At 52.4% G+C, this 20,895-nt stretch overlaps 1 long non-coding RNA gene across 1 annotated transcript; it reads left to right on the top strand.

Annotated features, from left to right (window-relative positions):
- Nucleotides 1–9,607: 9,607 nt before the first annotated feature.
- LOC132673073 (uncharacterized) lies at nt 9,608–11,380 on the top strand. The gene is made up of 2 exons (XR_009607857.3): nt 9,608–10,763; nt 11,095–11,380. It is a non-coding gene; the product is annotated as an uncharacterized LOC132673073 (long non-coding RNA).
- The last annotated feature ends 9,515 nt before the right edge of the window (nt 11,381–20,895 follow it).

Raw genomic sequence — 20,895 nt, 5'->3', positions numbered from 1 at the left:
GGAGGAAGCAATTGAGGGCACGGTGCCCGCGAGGTGGGGCGCGCGCTCCGGACATCTTCGTCCCCCAGTGACACCCCGAGCTTGGGGTTAGAGCAGAGGTGAGAGACTAGAGGAGACAGGGCTGATGCCCACGCCGGGAAAGCTCTGGCTGACCCTAAGCGGCGCAGGCATCTTGGTCCTCATTTTGCAGGTGAGGAGCCCAAGGCTCAGAGGGGAACTGACAAGGTCGCAGGAAATAAGGCGAGGCTTAATTGGAGCCCAGATTGCAAGCCTGGTCTTAGCTGGTTCCGGAAGCCGCGCTTTCCCGCCACTGCGCACTCGCCGGTGGCGGGAAGAGACCAGGGGGGCACTGTGAGAGGCTGAGCTGCCCCTGTGCCCTCCACCTTGCCCCTGGCGAAAGCGACCCAAGCCGCCGCGCCCTTCCCGCCCCGCACGTGCTCGCCCCTCCCCGTGGAATGTCACCGGCGCGGGCCTTTCCGCCCTGCAGGGCTGCTCCCCATCCTCCTTGGCCACGCTTCAGGCTTCTCTGACCTGTACGCAGGGCTCAGAGCATTTGATCGGGTCACTTGCCCCCTCACCTCCTTCCGAAGTTCCGTCCCCCAGCCACCTGACAGGCTCAAGGGCAGCTCCCCACCTCCTGACCGCTGCAGCCCCGACCTGCCTGCCGGCCCTTCTCTGAGCTCTTTCACAGAATGTCCCTCACCTCCTTTACAGAGCCTGAGGTGTGATGGACACTTTACAAAGCGCTTTTAATAGGAAGATCCACCTTGTATTGATGGTTTTTTGGTTTTTTTTTTTTTTTTTTTTTTTTGCTTTAAGTGCATTTTCTCCTTGAACTTCCGGAGCAAAGTCCACCAAGTAGGTTTTATCATTTCCACTGTTTTACAGATGAGCAAACTGAAGCTTGGAGGGGTCCATTCATTTCTTAATCCCCCCCCCCCCCTTATTAAAGTGCCTACTTTTCACCAGGCCTTGGGCTAGGCTCTGGAGAGACCACCATGAATAAGACGCACTCGTGTAGCTCCCCTTTGGGCAGGCAGACCTCACCTAGCCTGGTGGCTTTGAGGGGAGACCTGTCCTGACCTAGGGGCTTGGGGGAGACTCCCCAGAGGAAGTGAGGGGTAAGCGAGTGCCGAACAGATAGGAAGCCCTGCAGAAGTAAATGGTGCCCGGGGCGCCTGGGTGGCTCAGTCTGTTAAGTGGCCGACTTCGGCTCAGGTCATGGTCTCGGGGTCGGTGAGTTCGAGCCCGGCGTCGGGCTCTGTGCTGGTAGCCCAGAGCCTGGAGCCTGCTTCTGTTCCTGTGTCTCCCTCTCTCTCTGCCTCTCCCCCACATCGTGCTCTGTCTCTCTCTGCCTTTCAAAAATGAATAAATGTTAAAAAAAAAAAAAAAAAAAAAAAAGAAGTGAATGGTGCTCGACCGAACTGAAGCCAGCAGAGGCCCACCCAGGGAGCTTGCAGGAGCACAGGGCACACTAGCCCTGGGGTCTCAGCAGCTCTGCACATGTGCAGTGTGGCAGACCCTCCTTCCTGGGCCTCTGTTTCTCCGTGTGGAAGTGGACAGCATCTGCCCCTACCTGACTTTCTGGGAAGAAGCCAGGGAGGAAGAGCCCTCGCTTGCCCAAGCTCTTGGTTTGTTTGGACAGGTCCACTTGCCAGAAGGCCTTAGGGCCGGGCACGGAGCCCTGCTGACCTCATTGCCGGAGCAGGTGCAGGGGAGGGTGGGGAGGAGAGTGGGATGGTTTCTAAGTCAAGGTCACAACCTTTAGACACTGGACCTCCTCTCTGAAGGACCAAGCGGCTAGAGACCCCAGAGGCCAGAGCGGTCTCCCTACATGGTCCTTCCGATGCAGCCGTGGAGGGCTGGGGCTAACAGCTGTGGGCAGGTAGATCTGTGAGCCAGTTCTGATTCCCTTGGGTACTGGACGTGTGGCTGTGGGTCTCAGTTTCATCTTGAAAATGGAAGTGATGACAGTATTTACCCCCCTAGAGATGTCTGGGGAGCAAACGAGATAGTGCATTTAAAACGCTGAGCATGGGGGACTTCCATGCTCGATTCCACTGCTGTTATCGTTACTGTCATCCTTGGATAGGGTGGGATTCTCAGGCCCTGTCCCTCACCTGCCGGGCCCCCCACAGCAGATCGCTTGGCTTCTCCAATCCTCAATCTTCTCATTTCTGGGCAGGATTAGAACCTGCTGCAGCCATGGGGAAGCAGCTGCAGAGACTTGGGGGATGGGTTGAGAAGGACACTGCCACAAAGTTCTTTTGTCCCCTGCCTAAGCTGAGCAGCCTGGAGACAAAGCCTAGACCCATTAGCCTTGCTGCCCTACCCCCATCTCCCCAGCACACCCAGACCTGAGTCAGTTGACTCCTCAGGCACGCCCTATCTGCTTTCCACTGGGCTGTCTTCTCCCTTCCAAATACGTACAGCTTCTCATCCCTCCGATTACCTGCATCCTCTCTGCCCCGTGACACTCCCTGCATCTGGGGAACGAGGGGTAAGGGGAGGGAATGTGCGCCCTTCCCTTTTCCTGCCCCTCCTTCTTGCCCTTGGCAGATCCAGCTGTGGATACAACATCTGGCAGGCCGCAGGGCCAGTCCCTGCCAAGAGCGCATCTCCGCAGCCCTCGCCCTATGGTGATGTCACTGTTCTGTGTCTCCACGGCAACCACAGGCTGGGAAGATGGAAAAGAGGAGAGCCGAGTAACCAAGAGAGAGCCAATGAGATGGGCCAGCTGCACCGGATGATCCGTGGGGCCATGGGGCGGGGCTGGGGGGAGAGCAGGGGGCCTACTCAGCATCTTGGGCTGCTTCCTGGACCCTCCCTGCCATCTAGACGCCTCCAATAGGGGATGTGCCACTGGCACGGGGAGAAACACCGGAGGTAGAGGCCAAAGAAGCTGAGCTGGAGCCTCCACTGACCCAGGGACATAGAAACCCCCCCCCCCCATAACCTCTTCGGGGCCTAATCTTTGCATGTTGACTGCCCCAGTCCACCCCCAGGACCTGCTGCTGGAATTTTTTTTTTTTTTTTATGGTAATGGTGGTGCAGCCCTCTGCCACGGAATCAAGTTCTTAACCCTTCTCTCCACACCCTCCATAGCTTCCCCTGGTGCATGATGTATTCAGAAGCGGCATCTTTGGAAAGAAGCCTGGTTCTAAATCCCAAGCCTGCAACTTACTAGTCAAGAGACTAGGAGCCAGTCCCTTCCCCTTCTGAGTCTCCTTTCCTCCCAAATGGAGGAAGGGCCATCTATTCCCAGGGTTGACAGGAGGATTAAAAGAGATAACATATGGAAGCCTAACACACAGAATACTCAAGGAGTGGTGATTACGTTCTCCCTTCTGGGTCTCCCCGGGGCACTTTTCCCAGAGATGCATGTGAATGAGCCAAGGCCCTTGGAGACATTGAACCAATAGCAAAGAACCAGGTGTGTCTGTCTCCTCACTGGGGCCATTAAGTGCCTTCAGATAACTGCAGACAAGTTTTCCACATCTCTCCCTTTCTCTTTAAGTAACTCATGCATTTCGCCGGTCTCCGTGAGTACCTCCTGCGCCCAGACACTGTGCTGGGCTCAGCGGGTTCCAGGGGAAACAGGAGAGCCACAGCCCCCATCCTCCCTGAGCTCACTATGTAGGGGGATTGCAGCGCGGTGGCTGGAATGCAGTGTTCTTTTTGCCACAAGGAAATCGCTTCCTCGTTCCCCAAGAGTTCTAGATACTGTGGGTCTGAGAGAACAAATGATGGCAAAAGGTAGGGATTTACTCAACACCAGTTGCTTCTGAGAAACTGCTGCCTGTGGCACATGCTCCCTGGAAGGAGAACAATGGTTCTCTCTGCCCAGAGAGGAGAGGGGGTAGCTCAGGGTGGTGGGGCGGTCACCTCGGCTTTCCCAGAAGCCAGCTGTCCTCCCTGTTGGCAGAATAAAGCCCAAACTCTTCCGCCTTGCTCCGTCTGTTTCATTAGTTAAGTTTATTACTGAAATCCTATTCCGAGAATAGTGCCTGGCAGATGGTTGGCATAAATGAATGAATATTGAACGAATGAATGAAGGAGTGTATGGAATATTGATTGAATGAATGAATGAACGAGTGGGTGCGTGAGTGAATCTGTCTACGTCTCTAGCTTTGGGGGCTCTGGAGTGAGACTCACTTGGCTTCCATTCCTGCCCCTGTTGCTTACAGACCAGCTGTGTGGCCTTGGGCAAAGTCACCACCTCTCTGGGTCTGTATTTCTTTATCTGAGAAAAAGCACATCACAGTTCCCACCAAGCCAGCCTCCCAGGGACTCTGGGGAGATAAGCTTGGGAATGCAGTACAAAGGGTAATTGTTTCTCTTCTCAGCCGCCTTCCAGGGAGGCCCCCAGGCTCTGGCCTCCACCTGCCTCTCCTCACCCTCCACGCTGCAGCCACTCTGTTCTCGTTGTATCTCAAAGGGGTGCCATGTATCTCTTTTGTGTTTGCCTAAGAGGACTCTTCCTCCCTAGCTGCTACTCTCTTAGTTATTCCTTACTTTTCAGCTTGACTGTCCCTCCTCGGGAAGCCCCATCTTCCCCAGCAAAGCACTCACCCCGCTTTCCATGTGGTCCACTCGACTCAGAGTCTGACTTTTCCTATTACACCGGCCCTGCCATGTCCACGGAGCCTCTCACAGGGCCTGGCACGGGTCTGCGAAGTAGACAGTGTCTCCGAGAGCAACGGACATCGCTTGTCTTCTTCAGAGTTCTCGGTTTGCAAATTCTGCCCCCACTTGTCCCCCCACTTTCCCGTTACTTTCAGCTTTTCTCTTGCCAGAGTATCCTGTCTTGTAGCCTCCTTTCCACTCCATCCCTGAGGGCCCTGAGACTGCGCCCTGTCCTGTGGGTCGTGGGGCTGAGAACTGCCCTTCTGAGCACATAGCTGTAGCCAGAATCTCAACTGTAGCTCTTTATTATTTTTTAATTTATTATCATCCATGTGTAAGTGAGTTTTATCCTCAGCGCGGGGCTTGAACTCACGACGCCAAGATCAAGAGTTGCCTGCTGTACTGACTGAGCCAGCCAGGTGCCTCTTTAGGGACAGTAGCTCTCTTTAGGGACAGCTCCGGTCCTAGGAAGTAATCAAACCAGATTCCAGACAGCCCCCGGCTCCTTCCCCACCCTGCTCCTCTATCCAATGAAAAATTTGCCTCTGCAAAACTACAAATAATATTAGATTAGACTGAGTGAAGTATAATAAGAAAGGGAAACCTAATGCCTATAAAACTACAAATAATATGAGATTGAGTAAAGTATAATAAGAAAGGGAAACCTATAAACAGCACTTCATACTACCCTGAGGTCCGGGGCGGGTTCATGTGCCATGTGACCTAGCGGCAAACAGACGTTTGGTTCAATGGTCGCTCCCTAGGGCACACTTCATTCAGGAACAGCCCGCTTAAGATTCTGGAAAGAGGCAGGCAGCTCCAGGAGACCTGATGAGCCTAGCTGGTGTGGACAGGTGACCCCTGTGTGTCCTTAGGTGAGGACAGCTGGTTGGCAAGCCCTGGCAAGGGTCTGGCAGAGAAGGGATCTTGGACTCGGGAGTCTGGGACCTGGGATCTTGGGATCGGCTGTTTGGGGGGGGGGGGCAGCATCTCTGGGCCCCGTAGTCACCAAAGACACTAGATAGGAAAGGCAAGGAGCCGTCTACTTGGACTTGAACTGGGTGGACTTGGGTGAAAGAGCTGCCCTCCTAGAGGTGGGAGGTAGGAAGAGATTAGGAGGATGGGACCAGAGTCGGGAGGGTGACGTCAGATGGGCAATGGGGTTGTTCAGTGCAGGGCTCAGAACAGCCCAGGGTGGCGTCAGGAGCTGAGGACTGGCCTGTGCGCAGTCACTCTCTCCATTTGACGAGTCACTGTATGAGCTGTCAGGGGCCAGGAGGAAGAGGGGGAAAGACCCCTGGCAGGGCAGTTGGGAGACCCGATAACCGGCTGTGTGAGCTTGGCCAGTCAATCTCTCTGTGCCTGTCTCCTTTTCTGCGTGATGGGGATAGTCATGTCTACCTTCCAGGGTGGGAGGAAGGAGCGCATGAGATCGTGGGGACAGAGAACCTTTACACGCTGTGACGCGCGGTGCGGAAAACGATTGCCCGCAGCCGTGCGGCACTTACGAAGCGCCGGGCCCTGGATTCAGCAGGTTTCAGCCTCGCAGCTCTTGTGATTCTGACAGTAACCCCGTGATGTAGGCACTTTGGTTCCCATCCCCAGGTTACAGATGAGAGCCGGGATTTGGACCCAGGACCCTGGCCCCGAGGCCTTGTATGGCCTGCCACCATTCCACACCGCCTTTCCCAGAGACAGTCTTTGCCCTGCCTCGCTCTGTGACCTTGGGCCAGTCTCTTTCTTTCAGTGTCCCCAACGCCATGGCAGGGGGTTGGGCCAGATGAACCCTTTAATCCTTCAAGCTTTGGCAGTTGGTGGTTCAGGGAGGGTGCTTCCAAGTGGGGGAAGAGATTGGGGTGGGGCCAGAACCAGGAGAGGACAAACTTTTCCAGTGTCTCTGCTCCAATCCCGTCACCTCCTCAGGGGGTAGGCTGGCAGGCTCCCCTTTGACCTACAAGCCGCGGGGCCAAAGAAGCAGGTGATGCCCAGCCCTGGCCTGAAATACCCACTGGTCACTGAGGGTCACTGAGGTCTGAGTCCCAGAACAGACCACTAACAGTCAGGCAGGGCCCATCTGCCTTGGCTAGCAGACCCCAGAGGGCAATAGAGCCACATTCTGCCTGAGTCATACCTCTTGGTCTCCACCCACCCATCCTGGGCCCCGACACCCTCACTCAGGGTCAGTTAATCAGGGGGCCAGGCCTGGTCTGGACCCAGGGAGGTGGCTATTTCTAGATGTCCTGCCTGTCTCCTTGGCCTGGGCCTCCAGCCAGCTCAGGACATGCACACACACACACACACACACACACACACACACACACACATTCTTGAACTTGACTGCTATTGGCTTGGTGCCTGGACCCGTACTGGCAACCAACCGATGGCCTAAACTTAGGTTCCACCCCTATAGAGAGAGGGGAGAGGTGGATGCCTACAGACTATGGCAATACAGAAAGGCTATCATTATCCCACGTGCGGACCGCACACGGACCGCGGAAGGCCAAGAGCGGGAAGCCACTCACTCTGCCAGGAGAGTCAGGAAAGGCTTCATACCGGACATACCCTTTGGACTAGATCTTAAAGGATGCACAGCAGTTTGCCAGGTGTGGGGTGAGAAATTGGGAAGGCAGAGGAGGAATAGACAGTTAAAGAAAGATGAGATTTTCCTGGTGATTGATCTGGGATGAGGGCAGAGGATAAAAGCGGCAAATGAGGGGCGCCTGGGTAGCTCGGTGGGTTGGGCGTCCGGCTCTTGATTTCGGCTCAGGTCATGGTCTCACGGTTCGCGGGATCGAGCCCCGCGTCCGGCTGTGCACGGGTGGCACTTGGGATTCTCTCTCTCTCCCTCCCTCTCTGTCCTCTCTGCCCCTCCCCGGCTCATGTGCAGGCTCGCTCTCTCTCTCTCTCTCTCTCTCTCTCAAATAAATAAATAAACAATAAATAAATAAAAGATAGGAAGATCGTTTAGGTCCGGAGAAAAAAAGGCCTTGCCCACCATCAAGGAGGCTGGCCTTTCTTCCGAAGGCCACGGGGAGTCACTGAGGGCTCAGGTGGGGGAGCACGATGATCTGACTCAGATCATGGTTAAGAGTTCTCTGGCTGTCGTGTGGAGGCTGGACTGGACACTGGTTAGTTAGGAGGCTATGGCAGTCGTCCCAGGCTCTCACCAGCAGCCAGCAGGCAGGGGACAGAGGAGGACACACCTCTCCTAATTAAAGGCGTGACCTGGCAGCTGCACTTATGGCCTCCCTCTTGGCCAGAAATTAGGCACGTGGCCACATCTAGTTGCAAGCGAAACTGGGACACATGGTCATTGTTCTGGACGGCCTGTGAGTCTGGAAAACAGGGAGGGTGGCCATCACGGGACACAAGGTCCCTGACACAGTGGTTAAAAGTCCTCTCTCTGAAACCAGGTTTCCTGAGCTAAAGCCTTACCTTACCATGTCAGCTTTGTGGGCAGATTACGTGCCTTCTCTGCACCTCCGTCACCTCGTCGAGGCACAACGAGCTGATACGCCAAGTCTTAGAGTAGAGCCTGGCACGCAGTGAGGTCCAGGGCTGTCTTTAGTTTCTGAGACAAGGGGAAGTTCTGGGGACAGGTTCTGCCTGAGCGCCCTGGCAGGGCTGAGGTCCCCATAGGGGGGCTGATGTATGGCTGGGACATCTGGAACTATCCAGCCCCCATCCCTTAAACCAATGGTTTAGCTGAGGCAGAAGAGGCTGGGAGAAGATGTTGGGAAAAGAAAGGTTGATTTTGGAGGGGATTCAAGAATAGGAAACCCAACGTCTGACTTCGGCTCAGGCCATGATCTTGCGGTTCAGGAGTTCGAACCCCATATCGGCTCACTGCTGTCAGCCTGTCAGCCCAGATCCTCTGTTCCCCACCCCCCTCTCTCTGCCCCTCCCCTGCTTGTGCTCTCTCTCTCTCTCAAAAGATAAATAAAACTTTTTTTTCTTAATCTTAAAATTAACAACAACAACAAAGAATAGGTAGCTCAAGAAAAGATACCCCTGGACTCAGGAGTTTCAGAGGCAGCCCAGCCCTGAGCTCCTTCTCACGGGACTACAGATCCCCCAGAACCAGGAGGAGGTGGTTAGTTTTGAGTCAAGGGCACCTGAAGCGGGGCTCAGGCTCATAGCTGCCGTGTGAGCCCAGGCCTCCAGCCACCATTGCCCCTCTCCGGACCTGGGTTTTCCCACCCAGAAGCTGGAGACCGATTGGCCCAGCCTTCTGGCCACATGGCTGAGAAGATGTTTGTCTCGACATTCTTAACACATTTTTTTTTAACCAGGGGCCCCTATTTTCACTTTGCACTCGAACCCACGAACTGAGAGATCATGACCCAAGCTGAAGTTGGATGCTCAACCGACTGTACCACCCAGGTACCCCAATGTTCAAGTCTTAAGTATTATTAGTAGTAGTATTAGCATTCCACTCTCAGCTGCACCCCTGCAGACTGGTGTGCAGAATGGCTGGAGGGGCTAGCATTTGCCGTCTCCTCTGTCATCCACTCCAAGCCAGCAAGCAGGCTGGTGTGTGTAGGGTGAGGAGCCGTGTGGGGCAGAGGGCAGGAGAGAGATGGCAGTCCTGATAAGGGGTGAGTGTAAGGGCCCTGGGGGTGGCTGCAGCCTGGAGCCTGCTTCGGATTCTGTGTCTCCCTCTCTCTCTGTCCCTCCCCTGCGCGCGCTCTCTCTCTCTCTCTCTCAAAAATAAATAAATATTAAAAATTTAAAAAAGCAAACTCATTCAGTCCTTACAACCATATGTGGTAGGCACAGTTATTTATCTCGATTTTACAGGTGAGGAAACTGAGGCACAGAATAGTTGTCACTTGCCTGACTCTCACAGCTAGTAGGGAAGTCGGGATTCGAACCCAGGCAGGCCATCCGCCCCCGGAAGAGCCTGCTCTTCAGTACCTGGAGTGTGCCAGGCCCTGTGGACCCTGTGGCTCTGTGGCCCACCCTGGGCAGGGGGGCGGGGAGGTGCTCAGGGCGTATTGTGAAGTAAGGAAACAACATGATTATGACGCAGCATCACCTTCATGGGGACCCACGGGCAACCCTGGGAGCCCCAGGATGGTCACCAGACCGCAGAAACAGATGACTGTCTTCTACTACGATCTCAATATTTAGAAGCTATCTGAGCGCGAGCCATATGTGTTTTTCACCTCTTTACAGACAAAACTATCAAGTGTGTAAATAAGGCATTTTCAGCGGCAACTGAATGTGATACCGGACAGTGCACGAGGTGGCCTGTTACCCAGAAGACTTTCTCCCTGGGAATGAAAGGAAATCGGCCCTGCCGGGGAGTCCTGGGCGTCCACCCGGCTGTACTTCACGTGTGACCTCCTTTGATACACGACCTTCCGAGCGTTGGCCCAGCCCTTGCCCCACCCTCCGTCTCCCCGGAGGAGCCCCTCCCGTCCGAGTCGGTGGCGCTGACCTCGAGGCCAGGGCGGTGTGCGTGTGACTCCGCCCCTCCACGCCCATGGCCGCGGCTGATTGGTCCAGGAAAGCCTACCTGATCCAAGCGGGCCAATCAGATCCTTCGGGGGATACGGACTGGCACAACTCGTTCAGGCTGGTCCCTGACCTAAGAAAGGGTCAACCTGTTGACTGTAAAGTAACTGCCTTTCCCCTCATTGCTGTTTGCACAAGAGAAAAGAAGCAGGAAGCTGTGCGCAGGCCGGGGAAGGGTGAGGGAGTGATGAAGGTTTGCAGAGGAGAGTTCTCGCGCTCTGCCCGAATTCATACTTCCGGTAATTCCTGCCTTGTTTCAACGAGCCCGCGAAATTGCTGTTACTTGCGGTCAAATCGGCCTTATTAAAGCACTTCAGTTGGCAAATGTAAATAAAGTACCACAAAGCCCCTGAATGTGTTGCTTTTATTGTCATTGTTGAAAATGACGGAGCTCAAAGGCACAGAGCCACCGAGGTCAGGGGAATGTCCACAATGGAAGCGTGAGGTCATCTGTCTCTTTGCCCTGAAATCACTTCCCTGTGGTGAAAAGGGCTTCCCCCAGAAGAAACGTGCTCTGAAAAGGACTTTATTAAACCTGGATTTAGATTTGTCCAGTGGTGTGCTGGCAAATGTTTGACGACTGGTTCTTCAGAAATCCAAAGACATTCATTATACACGTATGTATGTCTATTATGAATTTCACGGATATAAAGGATGTGTTGCACACAGTTTACAAATAACACAGGGCATGCACCCTTGACTGTAAATTCTGTATAGTCCATTAATTTCACAGAATGCTGTTGTTAATTGTTGCCAAACTTTTGTATCTCTGGTCAGCCTATGGTTGCAACTCAATCAAAATTTGCAGCGGGGTTCCCATTCTGGTCTCCTAACTCTTTTCTCAATAAATTATTGTCATTAGGTCTGATACATGAACTACTGTTATACTATATTTCATCGCTTCGGTATAGTCTGTGCCATTACCATTTTGTCCATCACTTTCTTTAGAAAGTCAAAACAGCAAATCAAGCCCTGATGTGCAGTGTTTACCAATTCCCGGGTAGTAAATAATCCCGCCTTGGCCAGTTTCAAGTTACCAATGTGATGTCACCAAACACAGAGTTGGGAAGAGATGTGCCGAAGCACATCGTTATGTCAAGTTTCCATTAGACAGATACCATCGACGCGGATGACCTCAAGAGACTCGATGATGGCAAAATGTAAAATCACGAGGAAGTGAAGAGTTTTGAGTCTTGTCTTTATTTTAATAAACTGCATTTGATTGTAAAGATTAGTTGTTTGTAAAGTTAGGTTATTTCATTTTTAATGATGACTGCCCAACAACTGGTTTGCAAAACTCCTGAAACTCCGCTAACTCGTGAATTGCTAAGACAGCTCCAGAGCACTGCGGACACGTCTCCACCCAAAGGCATCCCGCGGCACACTGGCAACAAGAGACTCCCATGGCGGGAGAGACTTGGTGAGGCCCATTTGCCCTGGGAAAGTCTGAGCTGGTTTGTGCCTTGGAGCAGAGGAAGAAACTTGAAGCGAAGAGATTCAAGGGCAAATTTAAGGGCGGGACACATCCACACAGCTGGTTTGTCATGGCCCTTTTCTTTCCTCCACATCAACATGTGAGGCGTCTGACCCGTGGCCTCAGCCTACCTCTGCCTCCCACCCTGTGCCTGAAACTCACCCCACTCATCATGGTCAGTAGTTGCCTGTTCTCACCCCAGACCCCCAGGGGAGCAGCCAGATCTTGTTGGTTAGGTTTTTCCACCCGCATCACAACTCTTTTCCCCAGGGAAAGGCGGAACTCTCACTAAGATCGGTATCTTTGCACAAGCCAGTGTGACAGGAAAAAGCTGTTTAAATTGAAAAGAACGCAGCGTCTGATAGGCTCCTGTCCATTCTTCAAAACCCCACTCACACGCCCCTTCTCTTCTGAAGGCTCATCTTCCAACAGTGCTGTGGCTATGACTTGTCCCTATTCCTCTTGTTACTTGAGACAAGAATGTGAATGTTTGCCCACTAATCACTGCCCTCGACTAGGCTGTCAAGTTTTCCTCAAGGGCAAAGACTGTGTGTGTTGTATGTTACTGTGTGGACAGTGACGATTCGTGCAGGGTCTGGCGCTGAATATTTTCTCATTAAATATGTCAAATTAAAAAACCTGAATATGTAGTCAATGCCAGGTAGACTCCTTTGAGCCCTGGGAGACGATTTGGACTCAGTTCTTCCCTCAAGGAAGTTCCCCCTTGGGGACCCTTGCACCTCTTCTTAAATCTCCCTAAATACATAGTTTCCCCTTGGACCTCTGAATGTCAGAGCCAGAGGGGACCTGAGGCCATTTGGTCCGATCAACTAATAAGGTCCGGAGAAGGGCAGGGAGTTGCCCAAGCTCGCACAGCTCATTCAAACCTTACGCCTCCCAGATCAGGATTCCTGTCTTTTTTTTTTTTTTTTTTTTAAGTTTGTTTATTCATTTTGAGAGAGACAGAGACAAGCACAAGAAGGGGAGGGGCAGAGAGAGAGAGAGAGAGGGAGACAGAGAATCCCAAGCAGGCTCTGCCTTGTCAGCGCGGAGCGTGATGCGGGGCTCAGACTCCAGAAACCGTGAGAGCATGACCTGAGCCCAAACCGAGAGTCAGACGCCTAACAGACTATGCCACCCAGGTGCCCCTAGGATTCCCTTCTTAGATGGGGCGCCTGGGTGGCTCAGTCGGTTAAGCGTCCGACTTCGGCTCAGGTCCTGATCTCAAGGTTTGTGGGTTTAAGCCCCGCTCTGTGTTGGGCTCTGTGCTGACAGCTCGGAGCCTGGAGCCTGTTTTGGATTCTGTGTCTCCCCCTCTCTCTGCCCCTCCCCCACTCACACTCTGTCTCTCTCTCAAAAATAAATAAACATTAAAAAAAAATTTTTAAAAAAGGATTCCCTTCTTAACAGTCAGGGAAACAGGCCTAGAGAGAGGCAGGTGAGCACAAAGCCACACAGCAAGTGAAGGACAAAACCAGAGAATTCTCCTGGCCCACCCAGATCTCCTCCGGACCTTCACCCTCCTCCTGGGGCCTAGAAATGAGACTTGAGGGTGTCTCCTTCATGCATTCAGGGCGAAGAGGAGCGGTTCCAGGGGTCCCAGTCTCAGAGCTGCTAGAAGCATGCGCTCATTTGTCCACCAGGGGGCACTACAGAGCCCAGCTGGGAGAGTGATCTGCTCACTGAGCCCTGGTTCATCTGTACTGGGGGCCGGCCGCCAAAAGAGAGGTCCTGCGAGGTCCTTGCCAAGGTCACCCTGAGAGCCAGAGACAGAACTGGCACTTGACCCAGGCCTCCTGACACCAGCCGTATGGATGGCTGAAGGGGGCTGGGGGCGGGGCTTTTCCTTTCATTAAGGATCTGCAGCCCTGGGAAGGTGGTCCTGGGCCAGGCTGTGCTGAGCCACACCTCTGCCTGGTCCCTGCTGTGTCCAGTGGCACCCCGTCCCCTCCCCTCCCTTTTATCAGCGCAGATCTGTGGTTTCGGGGACAGGGGCGCTCTCTGCATATCTGCTCTGTCTGCATGGAGGAGAGGGTGGGCCTGGGGTTAGAGCAGGGGGGCTGCCGTCAGACCCACTACTCAACCTCAGAGCAGGTGACTCAGCTCTTTGTGCCTCCGTTCCCTTAACTGTAAAGCGGAGATCATAGTCGTCCTTAGAGTTGTTGAAAGGATTCAGTGAGAGGCACAGAAAGTCCTCGGGAGCTTTTTATCACGACTAAAACCTGTGCTGGCATCCTGGGAGAGGGGTGAAACTCCCTCCACCTTACCGATGACAGAGCTGAGGCTCGGAGAGGTCAGCCAGTGGGCAACACAATGTAACGTTCTAGTTGGGCACCAGGTCCAGTTGCCAAGCCACCGCCCGAGGGTGCAACAAATAGAACTTTCTTTTTCCTCAATGGGTTTTGTCTAAATTAGGGTGGGAGATGAATTCCTATAGAGCTAAGGCTTGGGTGGGCCCATGTGTTTCCCCGTCATCTGTCCATACAGCTCACCTCTGTGACATTGTTGTCCTTTTTGCTTTGAATGGCCCTTCTGTGGCCGACTTCTCTCTCCGCTTCCGGGTTATACCAGAGGGCACAACTCTGCTGAGTTGGGGGTCACACCGAGGCTTGGGATCCTTCTGGCAGGTCCTCCCTTGGGACTCCGGCTGCCCTCTGCAGGGCCACTGATGTCTCTGTCCTCAGCACTTCCTCCATCCTTCCTCGCCTTCCAGCCTGGGGAGGCCTCTCGCCTGCCTGTACTGGGAGGATAGCGTAGGAAAAGGGCAAAATACCAGGAGAGAAAGACACAGATCAGTTACATCAGTACCTATTTCCGGAGCGCCTTTGATGTACCAAGCACTGTTCCAGGCCCTGGGGTTGCAGCCTTGGGCAAACAGACACAGTCCCTTCTCTCAAGGGGAGCTGGAGGGGGCAGTCAGTGATGGTCATAATGGCCATTCTTTATGGAGTCCCTACTATGTGCCGGACCCTGTGTCCTCTCATTTACTCCTTCCAACAGCACGAGGATGTAAGTGTCGCAAGGATCCCCACTTCATAGGGGAGGAAATGGAGGCACAGAGAGGTCTGGCAAGTCGCCCAAGCTAGGAGATGATAGGGGTAGGATTCTGGGCCAGCAAGCTGAAAGTCAAACAAGGTCACGAGGCGGAGAGGGGCTGGTTATGCGTCCAGCCGGGGAGGACGCTTACAGTTTCCTTTGGTGAGGAGGTGGTGTTTGAGCTGAGACCTGCCTAATGATAGCAGCCATGCTAGAGCTGGGGGACAAGCGTTGCAGGCAGGCAATAGCAAGTGCAAAGGCCCTGAGACAAGAATGAGCGGGATTTATCAAGCTCATTGGAAAGAAAGCTACGGGGGCTAGCAGGGTGGAAATGAAGGAGAGAGGGAGGTAGGAGGTGGGGAGGAGTAGAGGGACCCAGATTGGCGTTATAAACTCCTCCAGGGTTTGTAGCCTTCTGGTCCTTTTCCCTTGCCAGGCAGGGCCAAGCTCTATGCCCACAACCCCCCAGAGGTCATTATCTCTCTGCCCAGCAGCTGGGCACCCACTGCCAGGGCCTTTTCGAACTTCTTACTGGTTCTGGGACTCTGGTGACCACCAGTTTCCAGAGGAAGGGGGCCAAGGTGGAGCTTGAGGCCCAGAGAAGACTCTTTGCTCATGGGGTGCCGGGCAGGAGGTGCTGACCCCTGAGTCAGAGGCCCTGAGGTCTGGCCCAGTGGTGGCAAAGGCATTTTGATTGGAGTCATGAAAATCATCCAGCCTTGAAGGCCTGGCCCTGAGCCAAGCTGTCCCATTGGCTCCCCTCAACTTCCTGGACTGACTTCTCCTACCCCCCAATGACAAGAGAGGCCCCTGTGAGGGCACTAATTGGCACATCCTCTTCTGGATTCCAGGACTTTCTGTCTGCCCACAGACAGGGAGACAGCTCCTTCCAGAGGGCAGGCATTGCCTCCATCCTCCCACTTCCCCTAAATCCTGGGGATTCAGCTGAGGGCATTGAAACCACAGGTCCTCCTGGTGCTGCCCTTGGAGAATTTTCACCCATGGGTGCCTTCGTCCACCCTGTTCCCTTAGCATGCTTGGAATACCATTTCGACTTTGTTTGCAGTGCAAATGCCCCTGACTTTATTCTTCAAGGTGCAACAGACTAATTCCTTTCTTTCCACTCTCTCCCTCTCTCTCTCTTTCTCCCCAACCCCCTCCCTCCCTTCCTCCCTCCCTCCTCCCTTCTCCTCCTTCAATTCCTCCCTCCCTGTCCCCCTTCAAATCCTCCCCCCTCCCTTCCCCCCTTCAGTCCTCCCCCTTAACCCCTCCTTCCCCCTTCCTCCCTTCCTTCCGCCCTCCTCTTCCCTCCATTCCTCTTTCCCTCCCCCTCTCCCCTCCTCCCTCAATTTCTCCCTCCCCTCCCCCTTCTCCTGCCCTTCCTTCCTCTCTCTTCCCTCCCTGTCCCCTTCTGCTCCCTCCCTCTCTACCCTGCTCCTTCCTTTCCTTCTTTCCTTCCTTCCTTCCTTCCTTCCTTCCTTCCTTCCTTCCTTCCCCTTTCATCCATTCATTCATTTCATTCATACATTTTGGGCCTTCATTCATCTGGCTTTGCCAAGCACTGGGGGCACAGAGAGTAGAGCCGACCCTGAGGTCAAAGAGTATATTATCTTGGGGTATCTGCCTGGCTCAGTTAGAAGACCATGCAACTCTTGATCTCAAGGTTGTGAGTTCAAGCCCTATATGGGTGTAGAGATTACTTAAATAAATATTAAAAAAAAAAAAAAAAAGAGTGAATTACCCTGTGCAAGAGGCAGAAGGCAAACAAGTGGGACCAGCTATATAGCTGGCAGGTTCCAGTGAAAAATAAAAATGCAAGATCTCTTGTTAAAAATTTGTTAAGAACTTCAGGGACACCTGCGTGGCTCAGTCAGCTGAGTGTCCAACTCTTGATTTTGGCTCAGGTCGTGATCTCAAGGTTGTGAGACTACGTCAGGCTCCATGCCAGTGTGCAGCCTGCTTAAGATTCTCTCTCTCCTGGGGCGCTGGGTGGCTCAGTCGGTTAAGCGTCTGACTTCGGCTCAAGTCATGATCTCACGGTTTGTGAGTTCAAGCCCAGCATCTGGCTCTGCACTGAGAGTGCAGAGCCTGCTTGGGATTCTCTCTCTCTCCCTCTTTGCCCCTTTCCCGCTCACTCTCTCTCTGTCTCTCAAAAATAAATAAATAAGCTAAAAAAAAAAAACCCCACTAATTTTGTGTTATCATCAAAAAGTGTTCCAGCCCCTGGGTAGCTCAGTCACTTGAGCATTCGAGCTTGATTTCAGCTCAGGTCATGATTCCAGGGTCATGGGATTGAGGCTTGCATTGGGCTCTGCTCTGATCATGAAGCCTGCTTGGGATTCTCTCTCTCTCTCTCTCTCTCTCTCTGTCCCTCCCTCTGCTCCTTCCCTGTTGCTGCTCTTTCTCAAAAAAAAAAAAAAAAGTATTGTTTACAATATCAAAACTTTGGAAGTACCTTTATTTATTTATTTTTTATGTATTTATTTAAATTTTTTTTAACGTTTATTTATTTTTGAGACAGAGAGAGACAGAGCATGAATGGGGGAGGGGCAGAGAGAGGGAGACGCAGAATCCACAACAGGCTCCAGGCTCTGAGCTGTCAGCACAGAGCCCGACTCAGGGCTCGAACTCACGGACCGAGAGATGGTGACCTGAGCCGAAGTCGGACGCTTAACCGACTGAGCCACCCAGGTGCCCCTGGAAGTACCTTTTTAAAAAAAAAAAAAAAAATTTATTTACTTTTTAAGAGATGGAGAGACAGACTGTGAGTGGGGAAGGGGCAGAGAGAGAGAGGGAGATACAGAATCCGAAGCAGGCTCCAGGCTCTGAGCGGTCAGCTCGAACCCCCCAGCCGTGAGATCATGACCTGAGCCAAAGTCAGAGGCTTAACCAACCGGCTGAGCCACCCAGGCGCACAGGAAGTACCTTTCATTGACACACATCAGGCTGGTGGTACCCTTGTCCTCCCAGGTACTGGGAAGTGTGTTGGGGTCCTCTGAGCCACATGATTGACATCAGGCACATTCAAAGGAGATCAATTGTATTTGATGATAAGTAATCTACATCGAAATTTTTACATTGGAGCAACGATGGCCCTTCACACCACAAAGGGGGCCACAATTAAAAATACACACAATGACAAGTTTGGACAAGGGTGTGGAGAAATTAGAGAGCTCACCCCCTGCTGGCCCCGCCTAAGAAGGCAGTAACGTAAAAGGGTGCAGCAACTTCAGAAAACAGTTTGGCTGTTCTCAAATTGCTAAACAGAGTTCCTGTGTGACCCAGCAACTCAACTCGTAGGTCTATACTCAAGAGAAACAGAAGTCCGTGTGCATACAATAACTTCCCCAAAAGTGGAAGCAACCTACAGATCTACCAGCCTGCGAGCGGATAAAGTGTGCTCTATCCGTATAATGGAACGTTATTTGGTAATAAAAGAGAGGAAAATTGCTGTCACAGGCCGCAGCAGGGATGAGCCTTGAAAACAGGATGTTAAGTGAAAGAAGTCAGTTCCAGAAGGCCACGCACTCATACGGTTCCATTATGCGGAATGTCCAGAATAAGCACATCCGCAGAGACAGAAAGTAGCTTGGCGATTGCCAGGGGCTGGGGGAGGAGCAGGAGGGAATGGGGAACGACTGCTCGTGGGCTTGAAGGTTCCTTCTGGGGCACCGAAACATTCTGGAATTCGATGGTGGTTGCGATTGCCCACTTCTGTGAATGTACGAAAACCCACTGAGTCGTACAGTTTTAAAATAGGTGGCGATTATGGTGCGTGGTATGTGTTTCAATAAAGTTGTTTTTTAATGTTTATTTATTTTTGAGAGAGAGAGAAGGAGGGAGGAGCAGAGAGAGAGGGAGACAGGATTTGAAGTGGGCTCTGTGCTGACAGCAGAGAGCCCAATGTGGGGCTCGAACTCATGAACCATGAGAACATGACCTGAGCTGCAGTTGGATGCTCAACCTACTGAGCCACCCAGGCAGCCCCCAATAAAGTTGTTTTCTGCAAAATCATGGCTACAGTACGGTATAGAAGTAGGGTGACCAGCTGTCCCAATCTTCCCAACGCTGGAGGTTTTTTCCGGGGACACAGGCTTTCGGTGCTTAAGGCCAGAACAGCCCCAGGCAAGACAGGAGGAGCTGGTTGCCCCGCATAGAATGCAAGCTTTGCATTCATTTTAATGATAAGATATGAGAATTTAAAGGAATTGCCTGCTGACAGCCCATTAAAGGTACTGCAGGGAAAAGTTTTAAGGAGCCCTCACCTAAATGTCCAACAACAGGAGGTAGTTGAATTCGATCATTAGTTTTCATGTTCGTTCCTTCATTCATTCCTTCCCCCCACTGGAGTGTAAGCTCTATAAGGGTAGGGATTTCTGTCTGTTCTATTCACGGGTTCACTGGACTGTGCCTGGCACCCGCTCTCTAAATGTCTGTCGAGGGGAGCCGCGTGCTGGGGACCAGTGTGCTTTAGTGCCTATGGTCCCTTAGCTCGTACGGCCCCAGGGACAGTGTAACAAGCAGACAGATGATAATGCTAGTGAACAGGCGACGGAGTGAGATATTTTCAGATATGACACTGTCATGATAGAAATCAAGCGAGGTGGTTGGAGAGCTAATTTAGCCTGAGTGGTCCCAGGGGCCTTGCTAAGAAGGTGACTTCTGAGTGGCCAATGAGCACTGATGAGCCACTCTCAGTTAAATATTAATTATTAAATTAATATTTAATAATATATATTTTTATTTCTTTATATATATTTTTTTTTCTTTTTTTTTTTTAAATTTTTTTTTTCAACGTTTTTTATTTATTTTTGGGACAGAGAGAGACAGAGCATGAACGGGGGAGGGGCAGAGAGAGAGAGGGAGACACAGAATCGGAAGCAGGCTCCAGGCTCCGAGCCATCAGCCCAGAGCCCGACGCGGGGCTCGAACTCACGGACCGCGAGATCGTGACCTGAGCTGAAGTCGGACGCTTAACCGACTGCGCCACCCAGGCGCCCCTCTTTATATATATTTTTAAGATTTTATTTTTAAATTACTTGTACGCCCAACATGGGTGTAGGTCAAGAGTTGCACTCTCCACTGACTGAGCCAGCCAGGCGCCCCTAGAATAAGACACATTAAAGCAGAGAGAGGGTGGGAAGCCATCAGCCGTTTCTTTTCACTTTTTCAAGTGTTCCTGTGCTTTCCCAATTTCCTAAAATTCACGTATTCCGCCTGTGCAATGCCCCGCCAGATGCAAATGGGGTGAACCGGACAGATGAGGTCCCTGCTCTCAGGGAACAGGCCTGACTTTATAATTGGGAGGAACTAAACCCAGAGGAAAGAAGGAAAGTTATTTTTTAGAAAGATGAATAAAATGAGGTGAACCGAGGAACCGGATGGAAGCTTGGAGTCCAGTTAGGAGGCTGTGTGACAGCTGGGCTAACCAGGGTGTGGGATGGGGCTTCCTTGGGAAGAAGAAAGCCGGGAGGCACCTCCCAACACCCACTGTGTAAGTCCTTTCCCCCCTGTCTTGGCCTCAATTTCCCCAGCGGTTAAATGAGAAGAGACACTACATGTGGTCTTTTTTTGTTGTTTTTTTGTTTTCTTTTATGTGTATTTACTTTTTTTTTTTTTTTTCAACGTTTTTTATTTATTTTTGGGACAGAGAGAGACAGAGCATGAACGGGGGAGGGGCAGAGAGAGAGGGAGACACAGAATCGGAAACAGGCTCCAGGCTCCGAGCCATCAGCCCAGAGCCTGACGCGGGGCTCGAACTCACGGACCGCGAGATCGTGACCTGGCTGAAGTCGGACGCTTAACCGACTGCGCCACCCAGGCGCCCCTATGTGTATTTACTTTTGAGAGAGAGTGAGTGAGCAGGAGAAGGGCAGAGAGAGGGAGACAGAAGATCCGAAGGAGGCTCTGTGCTGGCAGCAGGGAGCTGGATGCGGGGCTCGAACTCAAGAACTGTGAGATCCGGACCTGAGCTGAGGTCAGACGCATAACCCACTGAGGTAGGGGCCCTGTCAGGGGGTTTCTGTTTGTTTTTTATAACTCCCCCTTCCCTTCTCCCCCCAGCCCCTGGCACCCACCACTCCATGTTCTGTCTCTATTAATGTGACTACTCTGGGTAGTCGTACAAGTCACACGGTGTTTGTCCTGTTGTGACTGGCTGATTTCACTTAGCATAATGTGCTCTAGGTACATGCGTGTTACAGCATGGGTCCCCATTTCCTTCCTTGCAAAGCTTGAAT

The sequence above is a fragment of the Panthera onca genome, chromosome C1 (genome assembly GCF_046562875.1).
Source record: "Panthera onca isolate mPanOnc1 chromosome C1, mPanOnc1 haplotype 2, whole genome shotgun sequence".
Taxonomy (NCBI): Eukaryota; Metazoa; Chordata; class Mammalia; order Carnivora; family Felidae; genus Panthera; species Panthera onca.
Note: the sequence above shows the minus strand (reverse complement) of the source record. Positions and strands in the feature narration are given on the sequence as shown.